This window comes from Oryctolagus cuniculus, chromosome 15 (assembly GCF_964237555.1).
Source record: "Oryctolagus cuniculus chromosome 15, mOryCun1.1, whole genome shotgun sequence".
Classification (NCBI taxonomy): Eukaryota; Metazoa; Chordata; class Mammalia; order Lagomorpha; family Leporidae; genus Oryctolagus; species Oryctolagus cuniculus.
The window spans coordinates 60,180,478-60,192,942 of NC_091446.1; the positions used below are offsets into that span (position 1 = coordinate 60,180,478).

Consider the following 12,465-nt stretch of genomic DNA (forward strand, 5'->3'; position numbering starts at 1 on the left):
TTTTCCAGAAATACCGGCAGTTTCCCAAAACTCTCTTGTGGTAGAGTGTGTTGGTGCAAATATGTTCTCCCCTCCCATATGTTTTTCTTGGAATGCAATATTGACATTCCCCCATCAAGAGGTGGATTTGTGTTGCTGCCCCTGGAGCAGGACAGACGTTTGTGAAGCCTCGGCCAGTAGAATGCAGCAGAAGTGAAACTCAAAGCTGACACAGCTTCCACGTGGCTCCCTTAGCTCACATGTCTCAGGTGCCAAGCCAACAGAGAAGGAGTGCCACTACCCTCAGTCCGCCACGCCGGAAACATCACGTGGAGACACTCTACAAACATCCAAGGAGCTTACCCCGTTTCAGCTCCAGCTGTCTGTGTGTTCCCAACACAGGCTCCAAACGCACGTGCAAACGAGACTTCAGATAGCCTCTGCATTTGTGCTGCCCCAGTGACACCAAGAGGAAGACAGACGAGCCCTGTTTCAACAGCAAAAGCAAACTATCTGGCTTTCCTCTGCTTGCTCTCACACCACAACCTCCAACACAAAAGACTTCTAGGATCCCAGATTGCTCCCCACCAGTCAGCAAACAAGCAATTTTGCCGTGGTCACCAACTAGCTGTCCTCTAAGGCAATTCTAGTTTTGATGCTACCTACCCCCTGAAAAAATCAGATCCAACAGGTGGAGGGCTCTGTCCCCAAGACCTCCCCCCGCCCCTACTGCAGACTTCAGTTGCAAATCCCAGGTGGCTTTACCTGAGCTTCTGCCCAGCCCTCCTTGAGTGTGTGCTTGAGTGGCTCACAGAACTCAGGGACACACATTTATTGATGTATCATAAAGGATAAAAGATAGTGGCACAGTGGAGAAAGTTACTGCCCGTGATGCCAGCATTCCACATGGGCACTGGTTCGAGTGCCGGCTGTTCCACTTCCCATCCAGCTCCCTGCTAATCCACCTGGGAAAGCAATGGAGGATGGCCCTGGCTCCTGGCTTCAGATAGGCTCAGCTCCGGCCATTTTGGCCATTTGGGGAATGAACCAGTGGATGGAAGATCTTTCTCTCTCTCTCTCTCTCTCTCTCTCTCTCTAATTCTGCCTTTCAAGTAAACAAATAAATCTTAGAAAAACAATCTGGAAACAAATAAAAAGGTTTTCAATAGGAGACTGAGTGGACTGGTAGAATAAATGGTGGTGCACCTATCCTCAAGAATAAAGTTCAAACATTAAAAAGGATAAATTAGAGAAAGAGTTGAAAGAGCCGTACATGTTGACTGTTTCATCAAAACAAAGAAGATGCAGGGAGGGTTACAAAGTATGACATCATTACTTAAAAGAGATACAAAGCAAAAGTCAGGTATAAGCATGCCCATAAGCTGATACATTATGATATGAACGTGGAGTACAAGTGGATAGAATGTATCTAATGTGCACCTAATGTATGCACAGAAGGGGGACCCCAGGCGAGGGAATCCAGGCAGGAAGAGGAGGGGATGGGAGTCAGAGCAGAGAGAAGAGGACATGGGGTGGAGAGATGGGAGATGGATTAAATGCAGTTAGCCTGCGCATCTGTGGGTTCTGTATCCACAGATTTGCCCAACTGAAGACTAAAAATATTTGAGGAAAAAAATTGCATCTGTACCATAAATTGACTGTACATAAATTGACTTTCTTCCATGTCATTATTCCCTAAATGATGCGGTATAACTATTCACATGGCGCTTACACTGTACTAGGTATCACAAGTAATCAAGATCATTTAAAGTACATGGAAGGATATGCATAGATTCAATGCAAATACTACGCCATTTCACATAATGGATTTGAGCATTCGGGGATTCTGTATCCACTGGTGGGAGTGAGGGTCCGGGAACCAATCCCCTGTAGATCCCACGGGATGGCTGCATAGGAATACTGATGAAATAAGCAGATATATTAAGGATAACAGAAGCCAGGGAAAGGGAGTTACAAAGGCAGAAATGGCTAGCAATCTTGGATTAGAATTGGAGATATTCTCTTGAATTTATGGCTTTGAGAGATATAGAAGCAAATATGTGCAGATGGGCAGGCATTTGGTGCAGTGGGTTCGAGTCTAGCTTCCTGCCAATCAGCACCCTGGGAGGCAGCAGATGATGGCTCAGGTAGTTAGGCCCCTGCCACCCACATGGGAGACCAGGATTGAGTTCCCAGCTTACTTTGGCCTTGTCCAGTCCTGGTTGTGGGCATTTGGGAAGTGGCCCTATGGATGGAAGATCTGTTTGTCTCTCTGCCTTTCAAATTTTTAAACAAGAAATGTGTGAGTGTGTATCAAACATATATTCTGGGACTAGTATTGTGGCATAGTAGGTTAAGGTGCCTCCTCTGATGCCAGCATCCCATATGGGCACCGGTTTGAGTCCTGGCTGCTCCACTTCCCATTCAGCTCCCTGTAATGTGCCTGGGAAAGCAGTGGAAGATGGCCCAAGATCTGTACCACCCACACAGAGACCCGCATGGAGTTCCTGGTCCCTGGCTTCAGCCTGGCCCTACCTTGGATGTTGAAGCTATTAGGGGAAGGAAGTGCAAGGAAGATCTCTCACTCTGTGTTTCCCTCTCTCTGTGTAACTCTGCTTTTCAAATAAATAATAGGAGAAGAGAGGGAGGGAGGAAGGGAATATTATTATATTTTTAGAATTGTGTATACAAAGCACATTGAATCTGTTAAAAACTAATTAAAAACATTTAAAAATCAAATAATAGTAACTTTAAAAAAAAAAAAAAAAGGAAATCAGGGCCAGTGCTGTGGCACAGTAGGTTAATTCTCCACCTGAAGCACCAGCATCCCATATGGGCACCGGTTCAAGTCCTGGCTGCTCCTCTTCCAATCCAGCTCTCTGCTATGGCCTGGGAAAGCAGTGGAAGATGGCCCAGGTCCTTGGGCCCCTGCACCCACATGGGAGACACAGAAGAAGCTCCTGGCTTCGGGTCGTCACAGCTCCATTGCGGCCAATTGGAAAGTGAACCAGTGGATGGAAGACCTTTCTGTCCCTCTCACTGTCTGTAACTCTCTCTCTCAAATAAAACCTTTAAAAAAAAAAAAGGGAAACCATGAACCCATAGAAACAAACAAATGAATAACAAATACACTGAAGGCTTGATGAGGAACATGGTATTTAAATGGTTTCAAAATCCTTACTCACAAAATGACAAAGGGAGGGGCCAAGTGTTATGGCATAAAGGTTTAAGCTGCCACCCACATTCCACATCCCATGTGGGCAGCCCCAGCTTCCCTTCAACCAGCAGTTGGAAGATACCCTCTCTCTCTCTAACTCTACCTTTCAAATAAAAAATTTTAAAAATTAATGACAAGGAGAAAGGATAAGGCAATTTACAGTGAAGAAATCTAGCAGACATCAATTTAGTCGTGTAAGATTGCAGTGAAAATCATCAGCCCTGGGGCCCGTGGAGAACACGTGCCCCCAGATAAGACGTGACAAGGTCACAGGTGTCACCTCTGATGTCCCAGCCAAAGATGCATATCCTGTGGCCGGTGCTTAAACTAAAGGTTAAGATGTCATTTAAGACTCCTGAGTCCCACACAGAGTGCCTGGGTTTAACACCTGGCTCTACTCCTGCTTGGTTCTTACTGATGCAAACCCTGGGAGGCAGTGGTCATGGACCAAGTGATTGGGTTCCTGCTACCCACTCTGGAGACCTGGCTTCCAGGCCCAGCTTTCTTTCCAGGTGGGGATCCTTGCAGGCATTTGGGGAGTGAACTTGTAGAAAGGATATCTTTCTCTGTGTGTGTGTGTCTCTCTCTCTCCTTCTCAAAAAATATTCTCTTAAAGATGCATATCCTAAATCTAACCACAAATAGATATCAGACAAACCCAAATTGAGAGACTCCACATAAAAACTGGCCTGTTATCTTAAGTGTCATTGTTGTGAACATCAAGGAAAGACTGGGCAATGACTCAGACTAGAGACTGAAGAGGCATGAAAAACTAAATGGGAAGGAGAGGATGGGCATTTGACCCATTGGTTAAGACTCTGCTTGGGATACCCACACTCCATATCGAAGCACCTGGGTTCAAGTCTTGGTTCTGCTTCCAATGCAGCTTCCTGAGAGACAGTAGGTGATGGCTCAAGTACTCAGCTCCCTGTCAACTCTGTGGGAGACCCGGATGAAGTTCTGTGCTCCTGGTGTCAGCCTGGCCTAGCCTTGGCTGTTGCAGGCAGGCATCTGGGGAGTGAATCAGCAGATTGAAGATCCCTGCCTAATTCTCCTTCAAATAAAACGAAAAGAAATAAATTTTAAGAACATTTAAAAAAACTAAGTAAGGGATGTGATTTGGGACTAGATCCTTTTGCAATAAAAGACATACGTTCACCAATAGGAGTATTGGTGAATCATGAATCTGCTCTGGGGATGAGTGAGTACCAGGGTAGCTCCCAGATTTTCAGGATTTTATGGTGCACAACTGGGAGAACTCCCAGTACACAGTGTGAAAGTCATCAGAATCAAAGTGGAGTCACTATGTCAGCACTAATAAAAAATAAATAAATAAAGTCAGAAGTGGGGCCAGTGCTGTGGCATAGTGGGTGAAGCCACCTGCAGTGCCAGCATCCCATATGGACACCAGTTCGAGTCCCGGCTGCTCTTCTTTCGATCCAGCTCTCTGCTGTAGCCTGGGAAAGCAGTAGAAAATGGCCTGGGGCCTTGGACCCCTGCACCTGCATGGGGGACCCAGAGGAGGCTCCTGGCTCCTGGCTTCTGATTGGTGCAGCTCTGGCCGTTGCAGCCAACTGGGGAGTGAATCAGCGGATGGAAGACCTCTCTCTCTCTCTCTCTCTGCCTCTCCTTCTCTCTGTGTAACTCTTTCAAGTAAATAAATAAATCTTTAAAAAAAATAATTGCACAAACATCTTAAACTTCCTTGCTTTAAAAATAAAATAAAGTAAAATAAAAATAAATAAAACCAGAAGTTACAAAGGAAGAGTAAGATGATTAGTTGATGGTATCTGCCATGAAAGATATGCCAGAATATCAGAGACATGCAGGAACACGAAAGATACGGGAACACAAAGATACGTCAGAACTCCGGCCTGCAAGGACATCAGCCCAGCAACTCTGTTCAGCCCCACACTGGTGCCACTCTTATTAATCCTTGTGGCCAAAGATGACTGCTTCAGACATCTAGAGTAATCCTCATGCTGCCTTTAAAATCTCCCCCTCGGCCGGCGCCGCGGCTCACTAGGCTAATCCTCCGCCTTGCGGCACCGGCACACCGGGTTCTAGTCCCAGTTGGGGCGCCGGATTCTGTCCTGGTTGCCCCTCTTCCAGGCCAGCTCTCTGCTGTGGCCAGGGAGTGCAGTGGAGGATGGCCCAAGTGCTTGGGCCCTGCACCCCATGGGAGACCAGGAGAAGAACCTGGCTCCTGCCATCGGATCAGCATGGTGCGCCGGCCGCGGTGGCCATTGGAGGGTGAACCACTGGCAAAGGAAGACCTTTCTCTCTGTCTCTCTCCCTCACTGTCCACTCTGCCTGTCAAAAAATTAAAAAATAAAATAAAATAAATAATAAAATCTCCCCCTTGACTCAGCCTCCTGCAGTGGGCTCAGTTTACACGACACACATGGTCCCATTCAGTGCTCTACAATTCCCAAATAAACATCGTTACCCTTTAGAAAACCCCCCTTCGACAGTTCTGTAGGTTAATAGGAAATACACACTAACATTCCTGGGTATGTTGGTGTTAGCAACTTAATTCCTAAGTAGTTCAGAAAGAAAGGTTTTTATCCTCCGCTACAAGCTTTTCTGCACGCTTATAATTATTTTAAAAGAAAAAAGGGGGCAGGCATTGTGGTGCAGTAGATTAAAGCACCACATGGCCCTCCACATCCCATAATGGCTGCCGCTTTGAGTCGTAGCTGTTCTGCTTCTGGTCCAGCTTCCTGCTAATATATTCTGGGAGGCAGCAAATGATAGCTCAAGTACTTGGGCCCCTGCCACTCATGCAGGGTACTTGGATGGAGTTCCTGGCTCCTGTCTTTGGCCTGGCCCAGCTCCGGCTGTTGCAGGCACTTGCAGAGAGAACAAGCCGATATTAAGCTCGCTCGCTCTCTCTCTCTCTCTCTCTCTCTCTCTCTCATTCTGCCTTTCAAGTAGATTACAATAAACAAATAGATTTTTTTAAAAGGGATAATACCAGACAGAGGTAAAGATGATAAATAAACACAGGCATCTAATTTAGCTCAGCCCCCAAAGCCACTGAAATGAGAATAAAATTGTTGTTGTTGTTGTTGTTAACTTTATTGTGCTGAGAGGGTTGGATGGGGATGGAGGGAGTTTGGATTTAAAAAAAAATAGGGGGAACTGGATATGGATCACTGTGGCAAATGATCTGTCATACTGAGATGTTAATCACAGGGGAACTGGGTGTGGGAATTGGAACTCTTTATACTGTACAATTTTTGTTTTGTACATTTAAGACTATTCTGAAATTAAAAGTTTATTTTAAAAAATCTTATTGTGGTAATATATGTAATTTAATGTATAATGTATTATAAATTTAATATTAAAATATATTATAAAATTTGACCCACTTTTTAAATAGTGTTTATTTTGTGCGCTTCATTGACATGTTCCCATTTAACACATTTCATTTAAATAACTCAGTGGCATTGAATTCATTCCCAATGTTGTACAACTGTCACCATTTCAAAACTTTTTTATTATCCCAAATAAAAACTCTGTTACCTAAGCAGTAATTATCTAATCTCCCCTTCCATTAGCTACTGGTAATCTCTAATTTGCTTACTGTTATATGTATTGGTTTATTTCAAAATTTCATATAAGTGAAATCATAACATTTTTTGTTTTCTGACTTACTTAATTTAGCCTAATGTTTTCCAAGATTCATCTACACCTTAGCATGTATATGAACACCATTCTTTTCCATGGCTAAGTGATATTTCACAGTATGTGCACAATATTCACCTATTGAAGTAAACTTGGTTGTTTGCACATTTTGACTGCTGTAGATAATGTTGCTCTAAAATTGGCATCTAAGTATCTGAGCTACTGGTTTCGATTCTTTTGGATATATACCCAGGAGTAGAATTACTGGGTAAAGGTATTTTTAAATATATATTCATTTAAAGAATTTTTTATTTGAGAGGCAGAATGAGAGAGAGAGAGAGAGAGAAAGAGAGAGAGAGAGAGATATCTTCCATCCACTGGTTCACTCCCCCAAATGACCACAACAGCCAGATCCAGGCTGTGCTGAAACCAGGAGCCTGGAACTCTATTTGGGTCTCCAATGCAGGAGACAGAGACCCAAGCACTTGGGCCATCATCTGCTGCTTTCCCAGGAGCGTTAGCAGGGAGCTGGATTGGAAAGTGGAGCAGCTAGGACTCAAACCCCAAATCCTCAAAAGGCTCGGGAGTTGGTAGCACTGGGTCCCCATGGAAGTTGGAGGCAGTGAAGTTGAAGATGCTAGAAGAACAGGACTGGTCAAACATTGTTTAAGAAGTGGTGGGCCGGCGCCATGGCTCACTAGGCTAATCCTCCGCCTATGGCACCAGCATCCCTTATGGGCGCTGGGTTCTAGTCCTGGTTGCTCCTCTTCCAGTCCAGCTCTCTGCTGTGGCCTGGAAGGGCAGTGGAGGTTGGCCCAAGTGCTTGGGCCCCTGCACCCACATGGGAAACCAGGAAGAAGCACCTGGTTCCTGGCTTCGGATCGGTGCAGCGCCAGCTGTGGCGGCCATTTGGAGAGTGAACCAATGGAAGGAAGACCTTTCTGTCTCTCTCCCTAACTGTCTATTACTCTACCTGTCAAATAAAAAAAAAAAAAAAGTGGTATTAACATGCCCAATTTGGATCATCACAGAGTAGTTAGTATCAGACTCCATGTCCAGCTGTTAAAAAAATGAAACCTTAGGCCAGCGCCGTGGCTCACTAGGCTAATCCTCCACCATGTGACGCCAGCACACCAGGTTCTAGTCCCGGTCAGGGCGCCGGATTCTGTCCCAGTTGCCCCTCTTCCAGGCCATCTCTCTGCTGTGGCCAGGGAGTGCAGTGGAGGATGGCCCAAGTGCTTGGGCCCTGCACCTGCATGGGAGACCAGGATAAGTACCTGGCTCCGGCCATCAGATCAGCGCGATGTGCCGGCCGCAGTGCGCCGGCCGCGCCGGCCACTGGAGGGTGAACCAATGGCAAAGGAAGACCTTTCTCTCTGTCTCTCTCTCTCACTATCCGCTCTGCCTATCAAAAAAAAAAAAAAAAAAAAAAAAAAGGCTTGCTCGTATGTAAAACAGAAAATATCACTGAACAACAGTAGGGATCAATTCCTGCCTGGGAAAGATTACAATATGAATATATACAGTGATTAATTAACACTGCCAAGTCCACTCCCTAATACTGCATAAAATAAAGTTTGCTTTGGCTTCCCTAAAAATGGGTATTTCTTATTCTTGCAGATCTCAGCAGCCTACTTGTTCTGCATATGGTTGCATGTTTAATTAGTGATCCTTCTGTAAGTGTCTGCAATTAGCACCATGATGATTAATAAAAGAACTCTTTTAAAGCTCCATTTAGCTAGCAGAACTGCACAATCAGGTATAATTAATTCATCATTAATAAATCATGGCTGATCGACTAATCTGTTTATTACAACACATTACTGAAATGTTCCCACCTGAGCACAGCTAATTTTTCTATGCTGAACAGAATTCGAAGCTAATTTTTAAACATTTTCTTATACAGCTTCCTTAAAAGTGCACTTTGCAGCAGGTGAATTGGTATGGTCAGGGAGATTTTGAGGCAGTGAGCATTTAAATGTTACTGAGCTGCATAGGCAGTTGACACCTGGGAGTGAAGAAGATGGTGGCTAAATCTGGAAGCCTGAACACCTGTTAGTCTGCAACTTTAAGCACACACTAGAATCACCTGGAGGGCTTGTTAAACCCCAGATCACTGGGCTCCACCCTGGAGACTCTGATTCGTGTGACCCGGGACAGGATCTGTGAATCTGCATATCTCACCAGCTGACGCTGATAGTCCGCCACACTTGCACATTTTCTCATCTGCTGGAGACGTCTCACAATGGCCATGATTTCCAGTTCCTTTCTACAGATTTGAATAGTTTTTTATAAAAAAAAAAAAAAACAGCAATCATTGCCAGTCATGTGTATCTGTGCTTGTGTTTATGTTGACTATCAATTGTATCAATTTAAGAATTATTTTTTATTTCTCACCTGGCCCCCACAGAACCTAACTATTTTCTAATTGTAGAAAACCTATGCAAGCCCCACACAATCCCTGTTCACCTGGGGATCTCTGCTCACGCGCCAGTCCTTCTACACACTGTCCTTCAGCACTCGCCTGACTGTGCCACTGCGCTCCTGTCTGCCCCCTGTGTGGACCCTAATCACAGACCAGCCAAGTGCTCATAATCTTTTCACAAAAGGATGAGCCTGGTTTTCCCGGTGACAGCGAGCAAGCCCCTAGAGAGCTCTAAGCTCCCTGCCTAATCCCCTTTGCAGCCTGCCCCCCAGCTCTCCTCCCTGCCAGCCTCTCACACAGTGTTTAACAACAGCACACAGCAAATCTTACACTGTGAAATTATTTAACAGCAGATCTGAGCCATAGGCCTGGAAACCAGATCCCAGCTGGGCACCTAACACACAGGGAGGGACAGCAAAGGGCGATTCCCGTCCAGAAAAGAGCTTGGAAATAGGAAAACAATCTACTCTCTCCGAGTTGGACCATAAAACAAGCAAAGCAAGTCAAAGAAAAGGAAAAACAACATCAATTCAAAGATGTGGTTCTCAACAGGGTGAGGGATTTTGCTACCCTCCCTCCCAGGGAAAGGGTCATTTGGCAATGTCTAGCCACGTTAAAGGAACAGAATGGTCTGACTATAATCTGATCCAAGTGGGTCGGCATGGAGGTACTGGGAAAGCTTGTTCAGGCAGACCAGCTTTGATAGGGCCCAGGAAGATCCTACCTGAGGGGCTGAGCCACGGCAAAGAGGATGCAGGTGTGCTACGGGGCAGGTTAGGCACAGCGGACTCACATCTCACATAGGTGCAGGCTGTGCTGAGCTAGTTAACACACAGGAGCAGGCTGTGCTGCAAGGCAGGTTACCCACAGTGGAGTCACATCCCATACAGGTGCAGACTACACTCAGCATGTCTTACAAAAATACTGTAAAAAGAGGCATAAGGCAATCAGGGAAATAGAACTTTAACAGGATATTCAATAATATTATTTCTTCTTTGGAGGGTATTATATTACTTCCCTATTGCTGCATATTACCATATTACCACATCTTCAGCAGCTGAAAACAACACAAAACAACACACCACTTTAAAAAAGTATTTATTTATTTGAAAGTCAGAGTTACTGAGAGAGAGGGAGAGACAGAGAAGGAGAGATCTTCCATCTGCTGGTTTACTCACCAGATGGCCACGATGGCTGTGGCTGAGCCAGGCTGAAGCCAGGAGTCAGGAGCTTCCTCTGGGTCTTCCCATGCACTTGGGCCATCTTCTACTGCTTTCCCAGGCCATAGCAGAGAGCAGGATTGGAAGTGGAGCAGCCAGGACTTGAACGGGTGCACATATGGGACAGCGGCACTGCAGGCAGTGGCTTTATCCACTATGCCACAGTGCCAGCCCCATATCTCACAGATTTTGTAGGTCAGAAGTCCAGGGATGATTGGGTCCCCAATATGGCTGTAATGGAGGTGTTGGCTAGGGCTGAATGCTCACTGGGTAAAGATAGGCTACTGGCCGGAGCCACTGCTCAATAGGCTAATCCTCTGCCTGCGGTGCCGGCATACTGGGTTCTAGTCCCTGTCAGGGCGCCAGATTCTGTCCCGGTTGCCCCTCTTCCAGGCCAGCTCTCTGCTGTGGCCTGGGAGGGCAGTGGAGGATGGCCCAAGTGCTTGGGCCCTGCACCCGCATGGGAGACCAGGAGAAGCACTTGGCTTCTGGCTTCAGATCAGCGCGGTGCGCCATTGGAGGGTGAACCAATGGCAAAGGAAGACCTTTCTCTCTGTCTCTCTCTCTCTCACTGTCCACTCTGCCTGTCAAAAAAAAAAAAAAAAAAAAAAAGGCTTCTAAACTCACTCAGGTTATTAGTGGAATTTAGTTCATGATCTGGAACTGAGGGACTCATTTTTTTTCTGGTTAAAATTTTTTTTTAATTTATTGATTTGAAGAGGTAGAGAAACAGAGAAATCCTATCTGCTGGTTCACTCCACAAATGCCTGTAGTGGCTAGGGTTGGGTTGCAGCTGGAGCCAGGAGCTGGGAATACAATCCCGGTCTTCCATGTGGCTGGCAGGGAGCCAACTCCTTGAGTCATCATTGCTGCCTCCCAGGGTCTGCATTAGCAGGGAGCTGGAGCCAGAAGCCAGAAGCCAAGGACGGAGGCCCTGGTACTCTGATATGGGATGTGGGCATCCTAACTGCTAGACTAAACATCTGCCTAAGGAGGAACTCATGTTCTTGCTGAGTACTGGTTGCCCTCAGCCTCAAGAGGCCACTTTCAGTTTCTTGTGAGTTCTCCAACATGACACCTTGCTTCCTCAGAGCCAGCAAAGGAGAAAGCGACTCCAGTAAGATTGCCACAGTTTTAGGTAACACACTATGAAAATGTAATCACATACTCCACAGTCCCTGTCAGACCTCAAAGAGGAGGATACGACCACCAGGAGGCAGGAATCATGGGACTCTCTTAAGGGTCTATCTACCATAGACATGACATTTGTGTTTAGGTTCCTTTTTTTAAAAAGTACCTATATTTTAAAGATAAATGCTGCAGTATTTGCTGGTGAAGAGTATAGGACGTCCATCTGGGATTTATCTCCAATAATCAAGGGAGTGATGAATTGGTGGAGAGACAGATGGCAGGGCATGTGTTAAAAATTGTTGGACTCTGGGATGGGCATTTAGTCTAGTAGCTAAGGTTCCCACATTGGAGTGCTCGGATTCAAGTGCTGGCTCCAGCTCCCAAGCCCAGCTTCCTGTGAATGCAGATCCTTGGAGGAATCAGGGTTAGTTCAAGCAACTGAGATCCTGCCTCCCACATTGGAGACCTGAATTGAGTTCTTGGCACTCCATTTTGGCACCCCACTCAACCCCAGCCCTCAGCCCTGTTGTGGGCATTTGGGGAGTGAACCAATAGATGAGTATGCTCTCTCTGTCTCTCTCTGCCTCTCAAATAATATTTTCCCCAAAGAAACCTTTTATTTAATGAGTACAAATTTCATAAGTACAACTTTAGGAATATAGTGATTCTTCCCACCATACCCACCCTCTACCCCCACTCTCACCCCACCTCCTCCTCCTCCCTCTCTCCTTCCCAGTCCCATTCTCCATTAAGATTCCTTTTTAATTAACTTTATACACAGAAGACCAACTCTATACTAAATAAAGAATTCAACAATTTGAACACACACACACAAACTGTCTGAGAACAAGTTTTACAGTTAA

At 45.7% G+C, this 12,465-nt stretch overlaps 1 long non-coding RNA gene across 1 annotated transcript; it reads right to left on the reverse strand.

Annotated features, from left to right (window-relative positions):
- Positions 1-1,233: 1,233 nt before the first annotated feature.
- Positions 1,234-11,015, reverse strand: LOC138845372 (uncharacterized). Its single transcript, XR_011382421.1, has 2 exons — positions 4,032-11,015; positions 1,234-3,048 (listed from the first exon to the last, which is right to left on the reverse strand). It is a non-coding gene; the product is annotated as an uncharacterized lncRNA (long non-coding RNA).
- Positions 11,016-12,465: the final 1,450 nt, after the last annotated feature.